We start from the raw sequence: 21,482 nt of genomic DNA, 5'->3' as shown, positions 1-21,482 counted from the left end.
TGACAAATGATTACGGCAAGTTTAATTGGTCAAAGCATTGGCGGCTCTGTACACATTTTGCACCGAAATGTGTAATGAAAGAATGTTCAAACTTAGAATAATAATCAGTGCTCAAGAGCTCCAACGAATATGTTGAGCTGGTGTGTGTCGTCCATGGAAAGCAATGCTCAGTTTGCCTTCATTCGCATTACAAATCTCGTCCAACTCAATATTTTACTACCCAAACACAAAGTGGCGCCATCGAGATAAATGGGTGTTTATTGAGATCGATTCAGACTGTATGGGGATACCATAACCAATACTGCGTCCACAGGAAACTTGCATTCCGCCAGCTTCTCCTACACTCCCGACACCAACCGTGCCCGCAGATAGCACGCCTTGCAGAGAGTAAGGGAGGTGTTTCGTTCGTGCTGGTTTGTAGCTTAAATTCTTGTCTATGCACAAAGTTTTCGTGCAGCACAATATTTCCATTCGGCCTCAATGATACGTAAAATATGAGCGACTGAGAAGGTAATTGTACGATCATGAATACACTGGGTCGTTTATATTGAGTATGCTATTATTTTTGAAAAAGAAATAAGCAATTACGCTCAGGCAACTGGTCTCCATAACTATTCACGCTAGGCAAAATAAATATTGGTTCCTAAGAGTAGGATACAGATAAGCACTTACCTAGTGATTTAACCGGAGATAAGAACGTCCGCATTTGTATCGGTGGCAACGCATCTTGAACGTTCCGTTCTTCCAGAAACTGTAGGTCAGGCAGTGTTTCGACTCCAGGTTCCATTAATTTGTCGACTACAGCACGAATATCGCTTTCCGACGTTCCCGGGAGGGAAACAGAAACACGGAGCTCGAGGACATCCATATGTAAATCACCAAGATAGATTAGCTTCACCCCATGAACCACAATGCAACATATCAGAAACTAGGAGAAAACAGTTGAGTGAGGCATGGCGACACGTACCCCAAATTTAATACCCCAAAAAATGCAGTTCCGCTGGCTAAACCAGGAATACGCAAGCCACGGGAATTGAAACAAACTTCATTTCAATGGGGGTCACCATAAGCGTGAGAGAGCTGAGAGGTTTGCCAAAATTGAGCATCACGATGTCAATATGTAAATGTTGCAAGGATAAGTAGGCAACAGTGTGCTTAAAATTCAAACAAAAAGAGGAAAGTTACAAAATTTGGAGTTGGAGTTGGGAAAGAATACAATTTCTTACACTTCCTTTACACTTTTGTTGCACGAGTCATATATGGCACTTTCAACATGCGTATTTAACAGGAATGTCCTCAAGGAGACAGCAGGGGACATACTATTATGTCAAAAGGAAGTGCTTTTGGTTACATACATCTTGCTAGACAGTGCATATGATGCCAGAGGTTAAAAATCAACTAATGATTCCACATCTGCACAGCAGTGCCTTGATGCCTCTTCTAGCGTAGAGATGCCCAACTACGATTGGAAAGCTCGGTTGTGCAGTCCTAGCACGAAGAAGACGTATGCATCTGAGCGCACAATAACACTAAGTAGATGGGTAGAAATCCAGCGAACCGGTAGAGCTGTAGGAAGGGAGTTGCCTGAGGACAGAAGCTGCCGATATTTCGAACGGAGACTGTTCTTCTTCTGGGCACCGTCCTCATCATTGGCATGGTATTTAAAGGGTTAGGTGTGACATGTTTAAAGGTTCATGTGAATTGTGGGTCAACAGCCCGGAGGGAAAGGGTCCGTACGGGCTTCTATGGTCGGAGTGAATGGCCGCTTCATTAGAGTGTGGAGGGGATTATTAGAACCCGCATTAGACCTGTACATTAAACAAGTAAGTAACGACATCCTTCGCGGTATTTCCCAAAGCTCGCGTGGTCACGACCTCACTAAAACAGAGCGTGACATCATCAAAGCGCTAGCTGACAGAGATGATATCATTATCAAGCCCGCAGATAAGGGTGGGAGTATCGTCATCTGGCCCACAGATAAGTATATTTCTGAAGCTCGTAGGCAACTCAACATTACGCAACACTACTTCAAACTGGACCACGACCCAACAAAGGAGTACACGGCGCTAATAAGCCATACCATACAGGACCTCCACGAACGAAAGCTCATCACACGTGATGACCTCAGATATCTCACCCCATCAAACACAGGCGTAGGTCGTTTCTATTTACTGCCCAAAATCCACAAGGTACACGCCAACGAGCTCTATACGGCTGACATCTTCGGCAGGCCTATTGTATCTAATAACAACACACCAACAGAAATACTCTCGAAATTCCTGGACCGCTATTTAAACCATATTCCGACAACACTGCCATCGCATGTACAAGGCACACCCACCTCCTCAGAATAATCAGAGATATAAAACAACACTCGTGCATTTCGTAGGGACACAATACTAGCCACGCTGGATGTGACATCACTGTATACTAACATCCCACACAACGACGTAATCACAGCCCTCTGCAATACCCTTTCTACAATAAACACCAGAAAAGACACGGAAACGTACTCGGGTTGTGGATCATTTCGTATGTGTACTAATGGGGCAACACATAGCTTTTTCTACATTTAAATTATGAATAACATGAACAAACTATTAGTACATACAAGACGCATGCGCGCGTAGTAAGTATATTTTTTGTTTTGTTTATGATCGTACTTGTACTACCAACACCTCGCTTGAGCCACGGAGATGGCAGAGTTGCCGGGTCAGATTTTTTTTTTTCTCGCCTTCGCTACCTGGATAAATCTACCTTGTTGGTTACTTCACAGAGACTACTCCGGAAGACTGTCTAGGCGGCGCCACTCCCTCCGGCAAGTTCGTCCATATACAAAAGCACGAGACAACAACACGGACTTCCACTTGTTGGTTGGCAGTAGCGCAGTGCACGTTCTCGAGACCAACGAAAGCCCTGCTGATTACTCGCTTCTTCTTACAGGTGAGCCAATGTACATTTCGTTTTTAATAAGAACTGGTATCACACTGCTGCTGCTGCCGACATCAAAATGAGCGCAAAAGAGCTCCCGAAACTTGCTGAGGAATGGAAACGCGACATGAGAAACTGTTTTTAGGAAATGCAAGAGTCACTTGAAAGGGATTAATCGTAGAGAAATAAGAGAAATGAAAGGGCCATGAAGCATATGAGGAAGAGTTTCGAATAAATGAGTGCAAAGTTAAAAATGGCGACTAAAAAACAACGGGAGTTTAGATCTGAAAACGGAGAACTTCGTGAAGCGAACAACATTATTAAAGAACGTCTAAAGGACACAGAAATCAAAGCGAAGTAATTGAATGTGAACACAACATGTGTAAGAGAAAAGTAGAGATAAAAGCGATACCTGCTGATCTTTTGACAGACATTGCAGATCTTGTATCGAAACTTGAAACTTAATTGAGGAACCGATAATTGAATGTGACACTACCGTATGTCATCCTATGCCTACCCCTAACGAGAAGAACATCATCATTCAGTTTAGACATCGCAGCAAACGGAATATATTGCTTGAGAAAGCAAAAGTGAAACGCCCAACAACCGTTGAGCTCGGCTTCACTACCACAACACCGATTCTGATCAACGAACATCTCTGTCCGAACTTCAAAAAAGTGCTTGGTGCCGAAAAGAGAGACTCAGAGCTTGCACATGCGTGGACACGTAGTGGGAAAGTATATGTACGCAAGAGAGAATCATATCCTCCTCTGCCGGTTTATACGAAGGAAGATGTGCTCAAGGTGTCGGGCTATAGGTTGTACATTTATTGTATTTTTATACATAACCGCTTCGCAGCCATACCGCATGTATTTGCTTCCCGAGAATCTTCTTCTTCTTGTAACACCACGGAATTCACTCTCTTTCATGAATGTTAACGCGCAGTCCGCACGCATGCCAAGTGATGAGTTATCAATCTTCTTTCAATCCTTTAAATTTAAATTTGATGTAGTCATGCTGTCCGAAACATGGTACAGAGTACGTACTTAGGTACGCAGAGGCGCATTTAGGGAAGATGTCCTGACCCCCCTCAATTCCAGACTTGAACATAGGGTTCAATGGACCAATGGCATGCACCTGGAACTTGTCCATAGCGGACCACCCCCTCCCCCCCTCGGAAAAATCCTAGATCCGCCCCTGTAGGTATACGTACGTTCAGTTTACCAGACTACCAGCACTTCTTTCTGAACAGATCAGCAGATGGGGTGGAGGTGTGTCGCTTCAGGTATTGAAACATATAGTTTGTGAACCAGTACCTGACCTGTCCTGTGTTTCCGAGCATGTTGACATTCAGACCGTAAAATATGATACTGATGTATTTACCATTGCCTACAGACCCGTTTCCGGTGATGTTATCTTCCTGTGCTTTGTTGAAACCCTGTTTAGATTTGTGTCAGATAATATGTGTACCTTGCACCTCGTTGGTGATTTCGACATCAATATTCCTGACCACACATGATCATCACAAGAGCTGTCACACTTAATTGATGCTTTTGGGTTTTCCAGTGTTAATACTGCTCCAAGCCAAATAACAGAAAATTCATCCTCATTAATCGATCTATTTCTGACCACCAACTTAAACGATGTAAAAGCTGGTATTATCACATACGACATCAGTGATGGTTTACTAGTATTTATGTGCTCTAACGTGCATCATCACCGTTCACAGCCGGCAACATATACCGGACTTCAACGAATAATGGATGCAGCACTTGACGGTTTCACCTTTGAACACTAAAATGCCAACGATGCATATGATGATTTTTTCACTAAGGTCAAGCACTTATACGACAGAAATATTCCAGTTAAGATAAAGAAACAACGTCGCAATATACGCAAGCCTTGGATCACTCCCGAACTACTGGGTATGGTTGAGGCCCCTGGGTTTCTGCTGCGGCAAATTCAAAATTCTGCGGCAGCGACATGTAAATTCCGCGATTTCCCGCGGAAGGCGGTCAACGGCTGCTTGAAAAGGGAAACACTTTATTTTCTTGGATAATGTTGGGACAAAAATATTTTATAAAATCACAGATCGAAGGCAGTGTTGCGGCTCAGCATTACATACATTATATCATGAATTCTCCTCTGACAAAGACTAAAGTCTGTCACCTGCAATTATTTTATACCTGCTGAAAGATCTTCCAGCATCATAAGAGTTTATTGGAACTTTATAAGAAGACTATAGGAAGGAGCTCATAATACGTACCCTGTGGAAGTTACAGGACTTCGTTTCTTGGAAGTAGGCATTATTTAAGAGTCTTTTAAACGCAATCTTCCAGGCATCAAATCAAAATCACCCACTGCTATCGCTAAAGTGCACAGTGGAGGGATGCCGCCCCTTCCTCAGGTGAAGTATGCACAATAAACTTCGGCTAACGTTATCTTAAGCTAAACCACAATCTGTTTGTGCTGGTCCTGCAGCATGGGCAGTTTCGTAAACCAGGCTTCAGCTCATGCCCCAAAGCTTCAGGTGAAGCCTACTTTCGGGAGGCGTCGTTCGTATTCTGCGAATAGTCGGATATTCGGAAATCCGAATATTGGGTAATCGATTCGCGAATGAAGTGCTTCGAGTGACTGATATTTGATTCGAATTCGATAACTCCAATACCTGCACACCTCTAACAATGAGGGATTCCGTCAAATTCCGCACCAAACGAAGGATTCCGCGATGAATTCCGGAATCGCGGAAAACCCGGGGCCTTAGGTATGATTCGCGAACGAAAAGCTGTATAAATCCTTCATCTGTTCCCGAAACACTGACAACCTGAAATCTTTCAAGCTTTATCGGAACGAAGTGGCAAGGACTTTGGAGAAAGCGAGGGCGGCTTACTATCATAATCCGATTATACTGAGTTGCCGAGCTGTTTCCTGCCCTGAAGACGGCGCCAGTGCAGTCCCAAACGGCTTTAAACTACATTTTGAGCGCTCTTCGTCACTTGTGGCTTTTCAGGAGCTTTAAAACCAGCTTTAGACCAGGTCGAGCTGTTTCCTCCGCTTAAGACGAGAACTGAATGTGACATTGACGTGTGTCACCCTGTACCTGTCCCCAGCAAACTCTAGAAGAACGTCATCATTCAGTTTAGACATCGCAGCAAACGGGATACAATGCTTGAAAGAGCAGAGCAAAACGCCTAACAACCGTTGAGTCTGGCTTCACTAACAGAACACCGATTTTTATCAACAACATCTCTGTCAGAACTTAAAAAAAGTGCTTGATCTAGCTCTAGCCACACAGATAGACTCAAAGCTGGCACATGCGTGGGCACGTAGTGCGAAAGTATATGTACGCGGGAGAATCCGATCCTCCTCTGCCAGTTTATACTAAGGAAGACGTGCTCAAGTTGTCGGGCTAGGTTGTATATTTATCATGCCCAAGATTCGCGGACATGTCTCCCTAAAGTATGCTTAGCCTAATAGCAGCTGTTGTATAAGTAAGACAACTTTACATTCGCACACGTGTATATGTGAGAGGAGGCATGAAACCGGAAAGTAAGGAGGAGGACAGGAGAGAGCAAACACTTATCACGGGTCGCTGCCTTTTGATTGGTGATAACGGGCACTGCGTGACGAGCTTGATAAGGATTCTTCAAACTGTTCCATCGCTTTTAAATACCAGGCTTCTTTTAGACGAGTATCGCTGGTACAAATGGCATACTCAATGCCGTCATACCTCCGACACTTTCTGTTCTCCCTATTATCGCAGGGAGTTTCATTTAAAATGAGTCTTTTTTTTTTAAGAAATGGTGCATTGCATTTGAACAAGACTTAGTGCGTAATGTTACGAACGCATTCTAAGGCTCTGTTTTCTTAACTGGCCGCAGTGTCTATTCATGTGATGTGCAATGGTTTCCTCCACGTGTACCTCCAACCCATCTCTATGTCTGTCCGAACTTCCCTAGCCGCCTCCTATGGATTGCGTTTCGCTTTTGTTTGCTCCTGTTTGTATTTGTATTGCATTTGCTTGTATTCCCTCAGCCCTCACCCTGTTGTCTTGTACCATGTGACATGACTTCGATCAATCCTTCACTGCTTGTAACAAGTCCTCAAACCTGAAGAAGTGCAGCCTACTGCACGAAAGTCTTGTTTTTCATTTGTATATAGTAAACAGTTGGTGCTCTTGACCATCTTCGTTATTTTTGATTCTGCCTCGCCGGAAACTTGCACATTGATTTTCTTCACGTTCTACGATGCATAATGTCAGTAAAGGTCCAGAGGTACTCAGTCTACTTTTGTTTCCTCGTTGATTAATTAATTCCTTAATTGTAATTAATTGGTGATCGATTTAACTGCAGGGACTGTGAATTGCGGAGTTCTAGATGGGGAAGGGGTCTTCGATTCTCTTATTCGTTGTTATGTGCCTCCTATCAGATCTTTTTCTGTTAAACAAAAAGCGCGCCTGGAGTTTCGAAATACTGCCCGAAGTTGCACAAACGCGCACGGCAAGAAGTGATATCTTCGTTCATTCAAAATGTATAGATCACTTGACTGATTACAAACAAGACGCGCCGTCTGCGCATGCGCGGAGTTGGTGCGGGCTAAACACACTGAACTCAGCAATGCGAATGCTTTCCGCAAGTACGAAATGCGGCTGTGTTGCACTGCTACACCACTCTTGACTGTCTCCCTCCACAATACCCGAATAATGTAGAGCTAGGAAGGAATCAGACAAGACCAAATCGTTTATGAACGGTATACAACGTGACGATCCCTTTGCGCTACACATTGACAACTGGACAGCCCAGCCACAAAACATGCCGCCGGTCACAATCGCGTTGTGATTTGTCTAATATTTTCGCCGAGCCAGTTCACTGCTCATATCGTGCAAGCGTAAGTCGTTGGAAGCACACATTTACTTCACCATAGGCAAGCTGTGTATCGGGACGTTTCTGGAAACTGTGCTGATTTGCTATGGTGCACCGGTTCATGTTAGTGTCGTTTTGTTTGTATACAGGTGTCGTGATGGAATCTCAAAAAATGCGATGTCAGTGTATCCTTCCGTTTGCCTGATCAAAACGATTCCAACACACAAATCGATTCACAATCAAACGATTTCTTCGTTCTGCGTTGAGCAGACACTTATGAAAAGTGATTTCAACCTCTAATCATATAATAAAGTGTTCAAAGTTGGATATTTCGTGTCTGCCTCTGTGTTGCTTGAGACGTCTTCGCTGATGACTCTCTAAACCCGTCTCTGTGTCAGACTCTATTAGTATTACTAGTACATTCCTACAAAATTTCTGAGCAAATCCTGCAGGGCTGATTTGTAATATAGGTGCCTTCAAGGCTACCAGAAACGGACCGGTAAGCTGGGTGATCTCCCGAGTGAATTCGAGCATCTACAGGGTTTCCCAGAAAACGTAATTGAATTTAAAAAAAAAAAAAACGCTACCTGGAATCATGCGGTCAACGGCATTTGTTTTTATTAGGTTTCTGCCACCTCCAGATGTGAATGTCATGTATCGGAAGTTTAATTCTGTAAATATTTGCGAACTGAACTCGGAAATTAGTAAATTAGACACGCTCTTCACATTGGTGAGGTAAAAAAAGTGACCTTTACTTTGCAAATTTCCGAGTTAGGCTCGCAAAAGTTTACATAATTAAACTTACGTTACACGACATTCACGTCAGGAGTGGACTCTAGGTGGTGTAGTTTTTTATTATAATTCAATGACACGTTTTCTGGGGCACCCTGTATATCCGAAACACGCTACCGCAAGGGACAACAACAACATTATTTTGAGATGGAGAGTGGGGAGGCGCAAGGGAGTCGAATAGGGCCCGCGTTGTTCTTTCGTTTTTAGTTCGGTGTTAGCACCGCGAAGCAACTGCGGCCACGGGCGGCGTAAACACGTGGACAGGTTAGTGTGCGTCCTGGGCCGACTTCAGGGGGAACTGTGCCGACATTCGTGTGGAAAGTCTTCGGAAAACCCACGCCACGCCACGCCACGCCACGGATATTCCAGGAGAGCTGGTGCGTAGTTCCTCCATGGCTCAATGCGGCGCGCGGGCGCGAATGAGTTCGGCACACCTCGTGTGCACTAAAAAGAAGAAAAGGACGATCGCGTATCGCAATGGTAATGGGAATAATGGGGTAGCGTTATCTTAGGCTATTGACAGTACATTGTCGAAGGCCAAGTACAGCAGCGCCTCGAGTGTTTGCAAAAATCGCCTAGGGTGAACTATTTCACGCGCAAAACATGCCGCTAAAATAAGCAGGCAGTTGCACAGAACGATGCATATCTGCGAGCATTTGCTTAAAGGAAGGATCAAAAGCGCGCTTCTGACAATGTATGGGAAGTTCCTGCACAGGTGCGTCGCCATGATCGGCTTGAAGTCAAGAAAACATTGACACAACACGGTTATATGCTCCGGTTGTATTCTGTGGACTTAAGTGAGTTGAACATAGAGGCATTAGTCGTACTTAGATCACATTTACATTTTGTTCGTGGATGCCGCTGCTGGACAGCGCAGGTGCAACTGGTCGACCAGGGTGGCAATCAAGCTTCCCTGTGGTGTTACTAGGAAAAATTAAGAAAAACTGTGAAACATTAAAATAAGCATACATTATATACATGCGAAATCCGTGACCGTCATAGATAACGTAAAGAGTGAAAGGGAAAAAGTCTGTGGACAGATCACATGACAATAACGATCGACTACGGCCATCAGAATTTTTGTGCATCTTTTTAACGCCATAAGTACAATGTCAGAAAGATAAGAAGAAAAAATAATAATCTAAGAAGAGAGCGTTCGATTTCCCAAAACGCGAACATCACCCAGGCAGCACAATGTACTGAAAGTCGAGTGCAATAGGGGTGGGGACATGTAGGTGAAAGGCCTTGAACACACTCGTGAAACTAAAGAAGATTGATAACACATATACCGTCCACCCCTATTGCACTCGACTTTCAGTGCCTTCCCAAGCAGCACAATGTACTGAAAGTCGAGTGCAATAGGGGTGGACGGTATGTGTCTTATCACTGTTCCTTAGTTTCAAGAGTGTGTTCAAGGTCTTCCACCTACCCGTCCACCCCTATTGCACTCGACTTTCAGTACATTGTGCTGCTTGGGTTGTGCTGCTTGGGCAGTGGAACGCGGTATCTGCAGCGCTGTCTTTTCTGTGTCTAAAGCAGAAGACACATGAAATGTCCTTCAGTGTCTTTGGCCGTGAAAGCACACCTTTACTGTGTAGATGTTCTTATCAAACCCGACTTGCGGTGCTGGTTATCAGAGGAGAACGCGCGCTGAACTCTGATAATTCCCCTCCCTTTCGAGTTTCATTCATCCTCCCATTGACACGTGTTCAAACGTACAGTCGGCTTTCCTACATGCGGAAAGGTCGATAGGCTAAGCCCTCTTTAAGTGTGATGTCTCACATTTGAGTCGCACATTGATGCCCTCGGTAACAGAACTGGCTCGATACATAACCAAGACATTCACTTTAGGTTTCAAACATGGTCCCTCTAACTGCGAAACTGCAGTGGAAAATTACCTAAAGCGGACAGCTTCTGATGTATAAGACTGTGAAATCACGATGGAGCGCGAACTGTACTTATGTCGCATTGAGTACAGTGTGTAGGATTTCAAACGCCGGGTCAACAAAAGCCTTTATAGATATACGGATAACTCTTTTCCGGCAAAATTTCTTGTATATAGATCTCACAGCATCCAGTGTGGAACCAGTGTATCCAGGTATCGACATTTTCCGCCAAAATGAAATTGTACCATTGCGTCTATGAGTACAATGCACGCGAAGCACGCTTAAAGTTTTTGTCCGCGAATCTTGGGCATAGGTATTTTCATACATAACCTCTTCGCAGCCATACCGCATGTATTTGCTTCTCGAGAATCTTGTAACACCACGGAATTCAATATCTTTCTCGCATGTCAACGCGGAGTCCGCACGCAATAAAAGTGATGAGTTATCGATCTGCTTTCTGCCCTTTAAGTTTAAATTTGATGTCATAATGCTCTCCGAAACATGGCACACAGGTGACTTAGATACGTTCATTTTACAAGACTACCAGCACTTCTCTCTGAACAGAACAGGCAGACGGGGTGGAGGTGTGTCCCTTCAAGTATTCAGCCATGTAGTTTGTGTACTAGTACCTGACCTTTCTTGTGTTTCCGACCATATTCAAATTCTGACCGTAAAATATTGTACTCATGTTATTACTGTTGCCTACAGAACCCCCTTCCGATGATGTTTATATCTTCACGCCCTTTGCTGTAACGCTGTTTAGGCTTGTGTCAGATAGTATATGTACCTTGCACCTCGGTGGTGATTTCAACATCAATATTCTTTACCAAACAAGAGCATCGCAAGAGCTGTCACACTTATTTGATGCTTTTGGTTTTTCCAATGTTATTACTGCTGCTTCCCGAATAACTGAAAATTTGTCCTCATCAATTGATTTATTCCTGGCCAATAATCTAAACAATGTTTTTTTTTATTGCGTGTGAGCACCTCGAAGCAACTGTGGCTATAAGCGGCACGCAGACGTGGACAGATGGAGAGAGGATAGCAGGAAGGAGTGGGGGATTAGTATGCGTCCTGGGTCGACTTCACGGGGAACTGTGCCGACATTCGTCTGGAAAGTCTTGGGAAAACCCAGGGAAAACCTCAGACAGCACAGTCGGCGGTAGGATTCGAACCCACCACCTTCCAGTCTTCAGCACGACCTTGGCTACTGCCAACAAGCGGGCTAAACGATGGAAAAGCTGGTGATCATTTACTAGTATTTATGTGCTGTAACGTGCGCACAGCGCAGCACCGTACACAGCCAGCAGCATACAAGATGATTCACGAACCACGTAATTTGGGGTTTACAAGCAAACGGTAGAACGGGAAAATATGACGTTTGTCATTGACGTGTGTCACTCTGTACCTGTCCCCAACAAAACCGAGAACGTCATCTTTCCGTTTAGACATGACAGCAAACGGGATAAGATGCATGAAAAAGCTAGAACAAAACGCCCAACAACCGTTGTCCTTGGCTTCAGTAACAGAACACCGATTTTTGTCAACAAACATCTCTGTCCGAACTTCAAAAAATGTGCTTGATCCCGCTATAGTAAAAAGAGAGACTCAAAGCTGGCATATGCGTGGACACGTAGTGGGGAAGTGTATACGGAAGAGAGAATCCGATCCTCCTCTGTTGGTTTATACCAAGAAAGACGTGCTCAAGGTGTCGGGCTAGGCTGTACATTTACGGTATATTTATACATAACCTCTTGGCAGACTTACCGATAATCTTGTAATACCACGGAATTCCCTCTCTTTCTTGCATGTTAAAGCGCAATCTGCCCGCAATAAAAGTGATGGGTTTCTCAATCTTCTTTCAGTCCTTTAAATTTAAATTCGATGTCATGATGCTCTCCGAAACATGGTACACAGATACTTTGGTACGTACAGTTTACCGGACTACCAGCACATCTCTCTGAAGAGGCCATTCAGACAGGGTGGAGGTGTGTCGCTTCAAGTATTCAGACATATAGTTTGTGAAGTCGTACCTGACATTTCTTGTGTATCCGAGCGTGTTGAAATTCTGACTGTTATATCTGGTGCTCATGTATTTACTGTTGCCGTCAGACCCCCTTCCGGTGATGTTTATAACTTCATGTCCTTTGTTGAAATGCTGTTTAGATTTGTGTCAGATAGCATGTGTACCTTGCACCACGATGGTGACTTCGACACGAATATTCTTGACCAAACAAGATCATCACAAGAGCTGTCACACATATTTGATGCTTCTGGTTTTGGTTTGTTTGTTATTAGTGCTCCCGCCCAAATAACTGAAAAGTTATCCTCATTAATTGATTTATTCCTTGCCAGCAATCTAAAAGAGGTAAAAACAGGTACCGTAACATACGACATGAGTGATCATTTACTAGTATTTATGTGCTCTAACATGCATCACCACCGTACAGAGCCACCACCATATACCAATTTCAACGAATAACGGATGCAGCACTTGAGGGTTTAGGCATGATGCATTTTATTTATTTATTCTTAGTACGTAAAAGGCAGGGACACATTACGTAACGGAGTTAGGGCACATGACTATACTATATGACTATTCTATATATAAAGAGATCCATAAAATAAAAGATACAGGATAATGCACGATGCAGACATAGGAAAATAAAATTGAGATTGATGAAATCGAAAACAGTACGGATAAATAGTAAGGGCGTGATAAAAATGAGAATGAATACAGTGTGCGATAATTACCAAAATATGCACAGTTACAGGAGCAAAACAAAACACAGGAATAAAAGAAATACATCGGAGCAGGTTATAAACAGCTATTAGTCAATAAGAAATGCCAAGTAGGTGAGCCACGGACTGTTTGAAACGAATGAGGTTCGTCAATGAGTGGCGTTCTCAGGGAAGGTCATCCCATAGCTTTGATGCGCGCGGGATCAATGATTCTCAGCAGGAACTGTGAGTGCAGTGCATCCTGACTTTCAAATGATGATCTAGATGTTCGGAGATTATGGTGGAGAATTCAGCATAGAAGAATGTAAGGGTTCGTTGTAAAATACCTTATGAAAAAGGCATAGGCTGGACAAGGAACGACGGACCATTAGAGGAGGCGGAGAAAGGGAGAGTTTCATAGACCTAACGCTGGTCTTAGTGCAGTAGTCGGACAGCCTCGATGGAGTTAATGAGAGAAAATTGGTGGGGATACCAGATGGGCGCGGCATAGTCGAGTTTAGGCCTGACTGAAGTTGTGTAAGGTAATGTTTTTACCGACGGCGGCGCCAGCATGAGACTACGTTGTAAAAATCCTAATGTGCGATTACAGTGGCGCGCAGACTTGCCTCGAACAGCTCAGAGCGTGTCATCGAGCGCTGATAGATAGCTGGAACCGAGATTGGGATGGTCCACTATACCGTTGAAGGGAGCTTTGGTACGTACAACGAATGCGTCAGCTAAACGGTGCGGTGCGGCGAACGCATCCGTTGTGCATACCGATCGTTCCTTCAAGAGGATAGTGGATCATCCCAATATCGTTTCCAGCTGTCTATCAGCACCCGATGACAAGCGCTCCGCTGCTCGAGTCAAGTTCGAGGCGCGCCACTGTAGCATAGGAGATAATGTATGGGGTATGGCTAGACCAAGAGAGATTAGTTGTTAAGAGTTGTTGGTATTTAATGAAAATGCGCGGTTGAGATTCGTGACGTTGAGGTGATATTCTGTAATGGTAGCGTTACTCATGTGTAAGACGTACTTTCATATTTATCAATGCTAATATGTAAAAGCCAGGTCGAGCACCAGGAGTGGATATAATCAAGATCGCTTTGAGGAAGATCATGGTCGGAAAGAGAGATTGTTTTGCGATAAATGACGCAGTCATCTACGAAGAACCGCACGGAGGAAGGTCGTTAATATACGATGGGTGTTCAAGTCAAACCGGGACTTTCTGTCTCCTGAGTGTACAAATGGCTCGCGCTACTTCTTTTTCGTCATTTTCACACGCTACAGGCCTCCGCGTACTGCACGTGATGGTCCAAAGTTTGTGCAAAACAGAAGACACCTGCTGGGCAAGCTGGCCGACAACGAGGTGAGCGCGCATATCGAACAGCGATTTGTCATGAAGTTTCTCGTGAATGAAGGCGTAAATTCATCTGAAATTCACAGAAGACTTCAGGCTCAGTATGGCCACGATACACTTAGCCAGAGCAAACTGTTTCAATGGTGCAAACGGTTCCGAGAATGCCGTACATCAGTGCAGTACGATCCCGGCCGGGGCGGCTCAGAGCCCAGTGTCAGAGTTCCTGAGAACATCCAACTTGTGGTGTGCCTGATCCTCAAGGACGAATGGATAACATGTCTCGAAGTGGCTCGAAAGACGGACCTTTCTGTGGGAACGTTGAACACTATCATTCATGAACACCTCCAGTTTCGGAAAGTTAGTGCCCGTTGGGTCCCGAGGCAGCTCTCCGTGTTTGACCGGCAGAGAAGACTGGAAATCTCCCAAGAGCTAAGGTACCGTTTCGACACTGAAGGACAGCCGGGTGTAGCACGATTCACCCGCTCTATTTCCCCCGTCCCATTTCCCCCGCGCCTTTCCTCCCGTGTGTCATTTCCAACTGTGCCGATTCCCCCGTACCCATTCCCCCGCGGTTATTCCCCTCTGGCTGGTCTGCAGTGCACCGGATTAGTGCTTGTGTCATCGGTATCAGTAAGGTCAGGTCACGTACGGCAAGCATGCTTTGTCGCTTTTGCCGGCATACTTCAGAATTCTGCGAGCACCATTTTCTGAGAATCCTTAAGGGAACGACCAATGACATGAAGCTGTGTGTCAAACATTGGACTTAAAAAGGCGTCCTGGCAATCGTGCCTTAATTTCGCCATGGAGGTTCTTAAGAGCAAGAGGGGAAAAGATGTTGCCATACCTGATGGTTATAGATACAACCTCCAACGCCGCAACAAGAACGGGACGATTGCATGGCGATGCTGCAAGTACGGCACTAACGGCTGCAAATCCAGTATGCTGACGGAGGCAAACAACATCGTGAAAAGCGCTGGTAAGTGTTTTTCGATTTCTTTTGCGACGGAGGGTATAGGACGGGTACAAGGATATTTTAATACTATGCCCATAAAGATACAGATGTAGAGACAGAGACATCAGAGGAAGATATCGAATTTGATGATGACGTATTTATGTCTCGGGCTCCGAGCTCATTAATCGCCACTTCCCATTATTTATGGTTCATTTTCGCTATTTGTTACTCATTAACATCTTGACATCGCAGGGGCCCATTGCCATGCGCCAGACGCGGTGGATGTCCAGAACGTTCGCTTTACGAATGCTGTGAAAGAGCGTGCACACCTAGAGCCACACGTTCCTGCTCCGGAGATATATAACGACCAGATCCTCAGCATGGCGGGTGGGGATGTGAGTTACGTTTTAAATGTTGTCTTTGTACTAAAACTTTTTGTGGTCGTACTTCCTATTAAGGTCTTGTTCAAACAGCGGCGCGTGTCTACAGCTTGCCTGTAGCAAACGTTACCGCATTTTTTATTTGTTATCGCGATTGTAACACGTTTGCATATCCTAACCGCCACTTAAATATTTTATGCAGGTGGAGGACGAAGTTCTTGCCCATATTCCGACATTCGAGAGCCTGAGAAGTACCATATACCGGGAGAAACGCCGACAGCAACCGAATCTGCCGCAGGTTGCAGCTGATTTGCAGCTAACTGCCCCATACACTCAAACGTTGAACGGACAGGACTTCCTTTTGTTTGACCTAACGATGAGTGCAGGTCGTATCTTGTGTTTCGCCACGCAAGGAGGTCTCACGGTGTTCTGCGAGGCCGACGAAGTTTTCGTTGATGGCACGTTCTTTTCGTGCCCTTCAATATTCTTTCAAGTGCTCACAGTTAGCGCTGTCAAAAACGGATGTAGTGTTAATACCGCCTATTTCCTCCTGCCCGGCAAGTCACGGGAAGTGTATGTCGCCGCATTCATGCGCTTCCTTGAGTGTCTTAGCGACCACGAGCTCCGACACAGAGTGACAGTCGTTAGGACGGACTTTGAAGTGGCGCTGATTCAGGCACTCTTGTATACGTTTCCTCGAGCGACCCACAGGGGCTGCCATTTCCATTTCGGCCAAGCGATATGGAGAAAAGTCCAGGTACTTGGACTGAGCACTGCGTACAGCGACGACCCGTCAGTGAAGGCTTTCGTCAGGAAGTCTGTTAGCTTGGCATTTGTTCCGGTGTCATTTGTTCGTGTCGCCTGGAACGAACTGAAGGCCACAGCCCCATTGGTGCCAGGGATTCCGGCCTTCATCCTATATTTCGAAGACGTGTGGATGATGGGCTCCTTCGATATAAAACAGTGGAACCATTACAACAACCGCAGTGCTCGAACCAACAATCTAAAGGAGGCCTGGCACCGGTGAGCTATGAATGGCAACGAAATTTGTCTTGCTCTAGCGCAGTTATTCACATCAAACGGTTTGTACAAAAAACTGAATCACACTTTCCTTTTACAGGAAGATTAGCCACATGCTGGGGAAGGCCCACCCAAATATCTACGCGTTCATCGACATGATCAAAAAAGACGAAGCAACAGGCAGGGTAACCCTACTTCAGCTGTCCAGTGGTGGGAGAACACGGAAGAGGATGAAAAAGTGGGACCTGAAAGATGAAGAAATACGGAAGCTGGAGGAACGTCTGAGCCGCGGTGAGATCAACCTCGAACAGTTCCAGGACAAAGCTCAACATTTTTGCGGCATATAGGCATTATAAACATATAAAACACACAAACATATATGATGAACAAAAGTGTTCAGGTGAAAACTAAAACTGTTATTCAACATCCAAACCCTTTTTGTCTTATCCTTTTTCTGGGTCATATTCTTGGACGGGGGAGACGCGACGGGCGAAATGGGGGCGGGCGAAATGAGCCGGGCGTACCGTGCCGGGGGAATCGATACGGGAGAATAGAATTCGGGGGAATCGTGCACCACCCGGACAGCCGTTCCTTGATCGGATCATCACGTGCGATGAAATGTGGGTGCACGATTTCACTCCTGAGTCTAAACGCGCATCAAAACACTGGGAGCATCCTCGGGCTCACCAGCTCCCAAGAAGTTACGAACCACCCCGTCTGCGGGTAAGGTCATGGCCACGGTTTTCTGGGACAAGGCTGGTGCTGTTCATGTTGATTTTCTGCCCAGCGGTACCACCATCAATAGTGCATATTACTGCCGGGTTCTCATGAGTGCGCATAAGGCGCTTAAGCAAAAGCGGAGCGTGCCTCATTACCAAAGGAGTCCTCCTCCTACAGGACAATGGACGCCCGCATAGCGCGCATCTCACGACACGCGCCTTACAGGAACTTGACTGGGAGTTGCTGCCACATCCCTCTTACAATCCAGACCTCGCCCCCGGCGATTTCCAGCCACTTCAGCGATTTCGAGCCACTGAAGGAGTTCGTTGGGGGCCGCCACTTCAGCTGCGACGACGAGGTGAAGGATGCGGTCAGATCATGGATGCTACGCGCCGGTAAGGATTACTACGCTGCTGGCATTCAAGCCCTCGTGAAACGCTGGGACAAGTGCGTTAGTGCAGCTCGAGATTACGTTGAAAAAAAAAAAAAACTAATTTCTCGTCTGTCAGTTCAATTTTCTTGCGAAAAATGGAATGGCGAAAAATGGAAAGTCCCGGTTTGACTTGAACATCCCTCGTATATTAGGTACAGTAGAGGGCCTGTAACACATCCGTGATGTATGCCCGATGTTACTTCTGCATATTCGCAACTGCAAACTGAGATGTATTCGATAAAAAGTCACATATCCAATTTAGAACGGACAGATCTGATTCAGTTTAGTTAATTTCAGTATGAAGTATTTCGACTTGGGTTGTAAGTCGGCTTGGTAGCGAACCGAGGCATCAACACGGGAATGAACAACTGAACAAATTTATTTACAGTGACATGGTCAGAGCAAGAATAAGAGCGATTGGCAATGGCGCCCAACGGTTATATAGATATTGGGCGAGGGAACAACCTTGGCACGGGCTTCAAGCTGGTCTTGGTCTTTCCGAAACTAGTCCGGTTCCCACGGGACGCCGAGTCTGCTTCCTTTTTTCAAGACCTTGCGTTGCGCCATTGTTCTATACATTGGCCAGACTCCTTTCAGTCCCTGAATGCGGATAACGGGCGTTTATCTCACTACGCGTCCTTGGTCGGCGATGGACTCCAGGAAGGGTTGCCGAAAACGGTGTACAGTCGTGACAGCGACGGATTAGACGAAGGAATGCCCGAAATGGTGGCCGGTCGTAACAGAAGTGAAAATGGGGAAGTCGGTCGAAAGCTTTCGCGAAGTCTATGAATGAAACATTGACTGGGTATCCCTTGTCCAAAGCAGATAATTATCGGTAGTTAAGCTAGCTAGCTGAGTCTCGCATGAGTAATCTTTCCTGTAACCGTGCTGATAGTCAATAAAGAAGTTATTGTCTTCAAGGAAATCAATGAGATAGGAAACGATTACATGTTCCATGAATTTCCACTTTAGGCTGGTAGGAGGAATTGGTCTATAATTGTATGGGCCATCCTTGTTACCGGACTTGATGGAATGACCTTCCCGATTGACCAGTCAGTTGGAGATCACCTGACGATAGTGATTGTAACAGTATTAGAGTTAACAATTCTGCGGAGATAAATTTCGTGTTTTAAGCATTTTAGAGTTGATCGCACCAACTCCAGATGTTGACGACGGTTTGCATCTCTCTATGCACTTGAGAACACCTTTGCATCCGCGGAAGGTTGCACGACGACGCATTAATGACGCTTGGACTACGCGCGGGAAAAACAGAAGAAAAAGAATTATTCAGAGTATCGGCGCACTTGCCTCCTGCGCAAAACTGACGATCCCGCAAGGTCATGTTTGTGTCACTACGAGGAAGGATAGTATTCCAAAAATTTTTTGGCTGAGAGCTAATCATGTTCAGTAAGGTTGTGGAATAAAATGATTTATTTCAAAAATTTGTTAAACCACGGGGACGTAAAAGTATGCTTGGTGTATATTAGTTTATGTCTTATTGGTCTATGTGCTTGGTAAAAGCAAATGGGATAAGGTGCTTGAAAAAGCAAGAGCAAAACGCCTAACAACCGTTGACCTTGGCTTCATTACCGGGACACCGAGTTTTATCAACGAACATCTCTGTTCGAACTTTAAAAAAGTGTTTGGTCTAGCTATAGCCAAAGCTATAGCCAAAGAGTCAAAGCTAGCACTTGCGTGGACACATAGTGGGAAAGTATATGTACGCAAGAGACAATCCGATCCTCCTCTGATAATGTATATAGTAAACAGCTGATGCTCTTAACCGTCTTTGTTATTTTTGATTCTGCATCGCCGGAAACTTGCACATTGTTTTTTCTTCACGTTCTACGATTTATACAAGGTAAGACGTGTTCAATGTGTCTCGTTTCAACACTGCCAGAAAAATTGTGCAGCCATGTGGCAAACTTTACATAGCATTATTCGAACTACAACCTCTGGGCTCGACGATATGGCATCAGCCGGTGAGAGAATCAGCGGCGATCGCTTCTGTAACACATTCAACGAATATTTAGTCAACATTGAGCAAGATAATCGAACAGGTGCTGCGGAGGTGGCAAACGGCTGTAGTGATAAAACCCAATGCAACCCATGTAAAGAAGCCAGAATTCAAGACCCATTTTCTTGGATGGCTGAACAGAAACATACCGTGTTTGAGTTTTTCGTACCTTATTGCTTCTGCAATATACTGCGCTAAACTATTAGTTTCAGCTTTGTGCACATTTCACATGTATGCTGCAAGTGGAAGGACGTCACAATATGTGAAAAAATAGCACATTGTACACACTCAAACTCAATGTGCATGTTTACTGATATAATTTTGGTATAGTAGCTTGGGGTAACTCCATTCTACAACACATGAAAAAATAACAGAAATCAGGTGAGCTGTTTTGGAGATAATGGGTAATGGGTCATACAGAAATCAATATTCCACGGAACAGTTTATGAACGTCACGACCTACATGGCTCACACGAAATGAGCAGACTTGGAAACCTCCCCAGTTTCTTCGTCCACCTGCTCTGAAAATACAGGTATAACTGTGCTCCCTGGACTGATTACAGCTTCAGGACAAATACTATGAAAGCAAAGAGTACTGGAGAGCCCACTGATGGAGTAAAGGGGTTCACCGTGCTCCTTCTTCTTTCGTACTTCAGTATCACAAAAGGGTTTGTGGTTGACTATATGCTTGCTGTGTGTCTTGGCTTTGTGCGAGCAACAGAATGGGTGTGGTTCAATCACAAGGGGCCACGCAAGTACGAAATTGGCGAGAAGATTTCCGAAATGGACTTCAAACCAGAGTTCGAGGTATAGCTCGTTACAAGTAACCCGTTACTGTAACTAAGTTCGTTTTTTTGGTAACTTGTAACTTAACTTTTTACTTTTGCGCCGTGGTAACTTTCAAGGGGCGCATTCCTTTTTCAGGTAACTTTGCCAAAGTAAGTTAAGTTCCAAGTTACTTTTAACTCGCTTTTCACTCACGTCTACATATTTTCTTGCTTTCTCTCCAGTTCCTTCATGGCATTTTGCCATAGATATTATATCACAGTATTTTATTCAGGAAGGAAGAACGGCTGCCATTGAAATGAAGCTGAACCATTGTGCGCCCACAGGGAGTAAAATGCAAAACGTTCGAATAGACCTCAACTGAGAAACGTCATCATGACATTGGTAGACAGACTGAAACCGAAACAAATCGGAAGGAGAGGGCTGGGTTCAACGAACGGGCACTTGTTCGCTGCCTCCCATTGAAAGAAAAGCAGGACTGTGGGTCGCGTTCCTTTAAGGGACCATATCGTAATCCCGTCAAGACCGTGGCTTTCGGGCGCGACCTTGTTCACCTCTTGCTTCGAGCGCAGTTCAAGTCTACCAAATTTGTGGCGCTGTCGAACACTATGACGTCAGTTGT

General features: G+C 44.9%; 1 protein-coding gene across 1 annotated transcript in view; it reads left to right on the top strand.

Moving 5' to 3' along the window:
- The first annotated feature begins 2,861 nt into the window (after window positions 1-2,861).
- The window catches only part of LOC135386869 (uncharacterized), a 29,455-nt gene continuing 10,834 nt past the window's right edge, over window positions 2,862-21,482 (top strand). Inside the window, exon 1 of the mRNA XM_064616384.1 lies at window positions 2,862-2,943. The gene's annotated coding sequence lies outside the window, so the exon portion shown is untranslated. The remainder of the gene's footprint in view (window positions 2,944-21,482) is intronic.

This window comes from Ornithodoros turicata, chromosome 3 (genome assembly GCF_037126465.1).
Source record: "Ornithodoros turicata isolate Travis chromosome 3, ASM3712646v1, whole genome shotgun sequence".
Lineage (NCBI taxonomy): Eukaryota > Metazoa > Arthropoda > Arachnida > Ixodida > Argasidae > Ornithodoros > Ornithodoros turicata.
The sequence above is the reverse complement of the archived record's forward strand: the minus strand, read 5'-3'. Positions and strand labels throughout refer to the sequence as shown.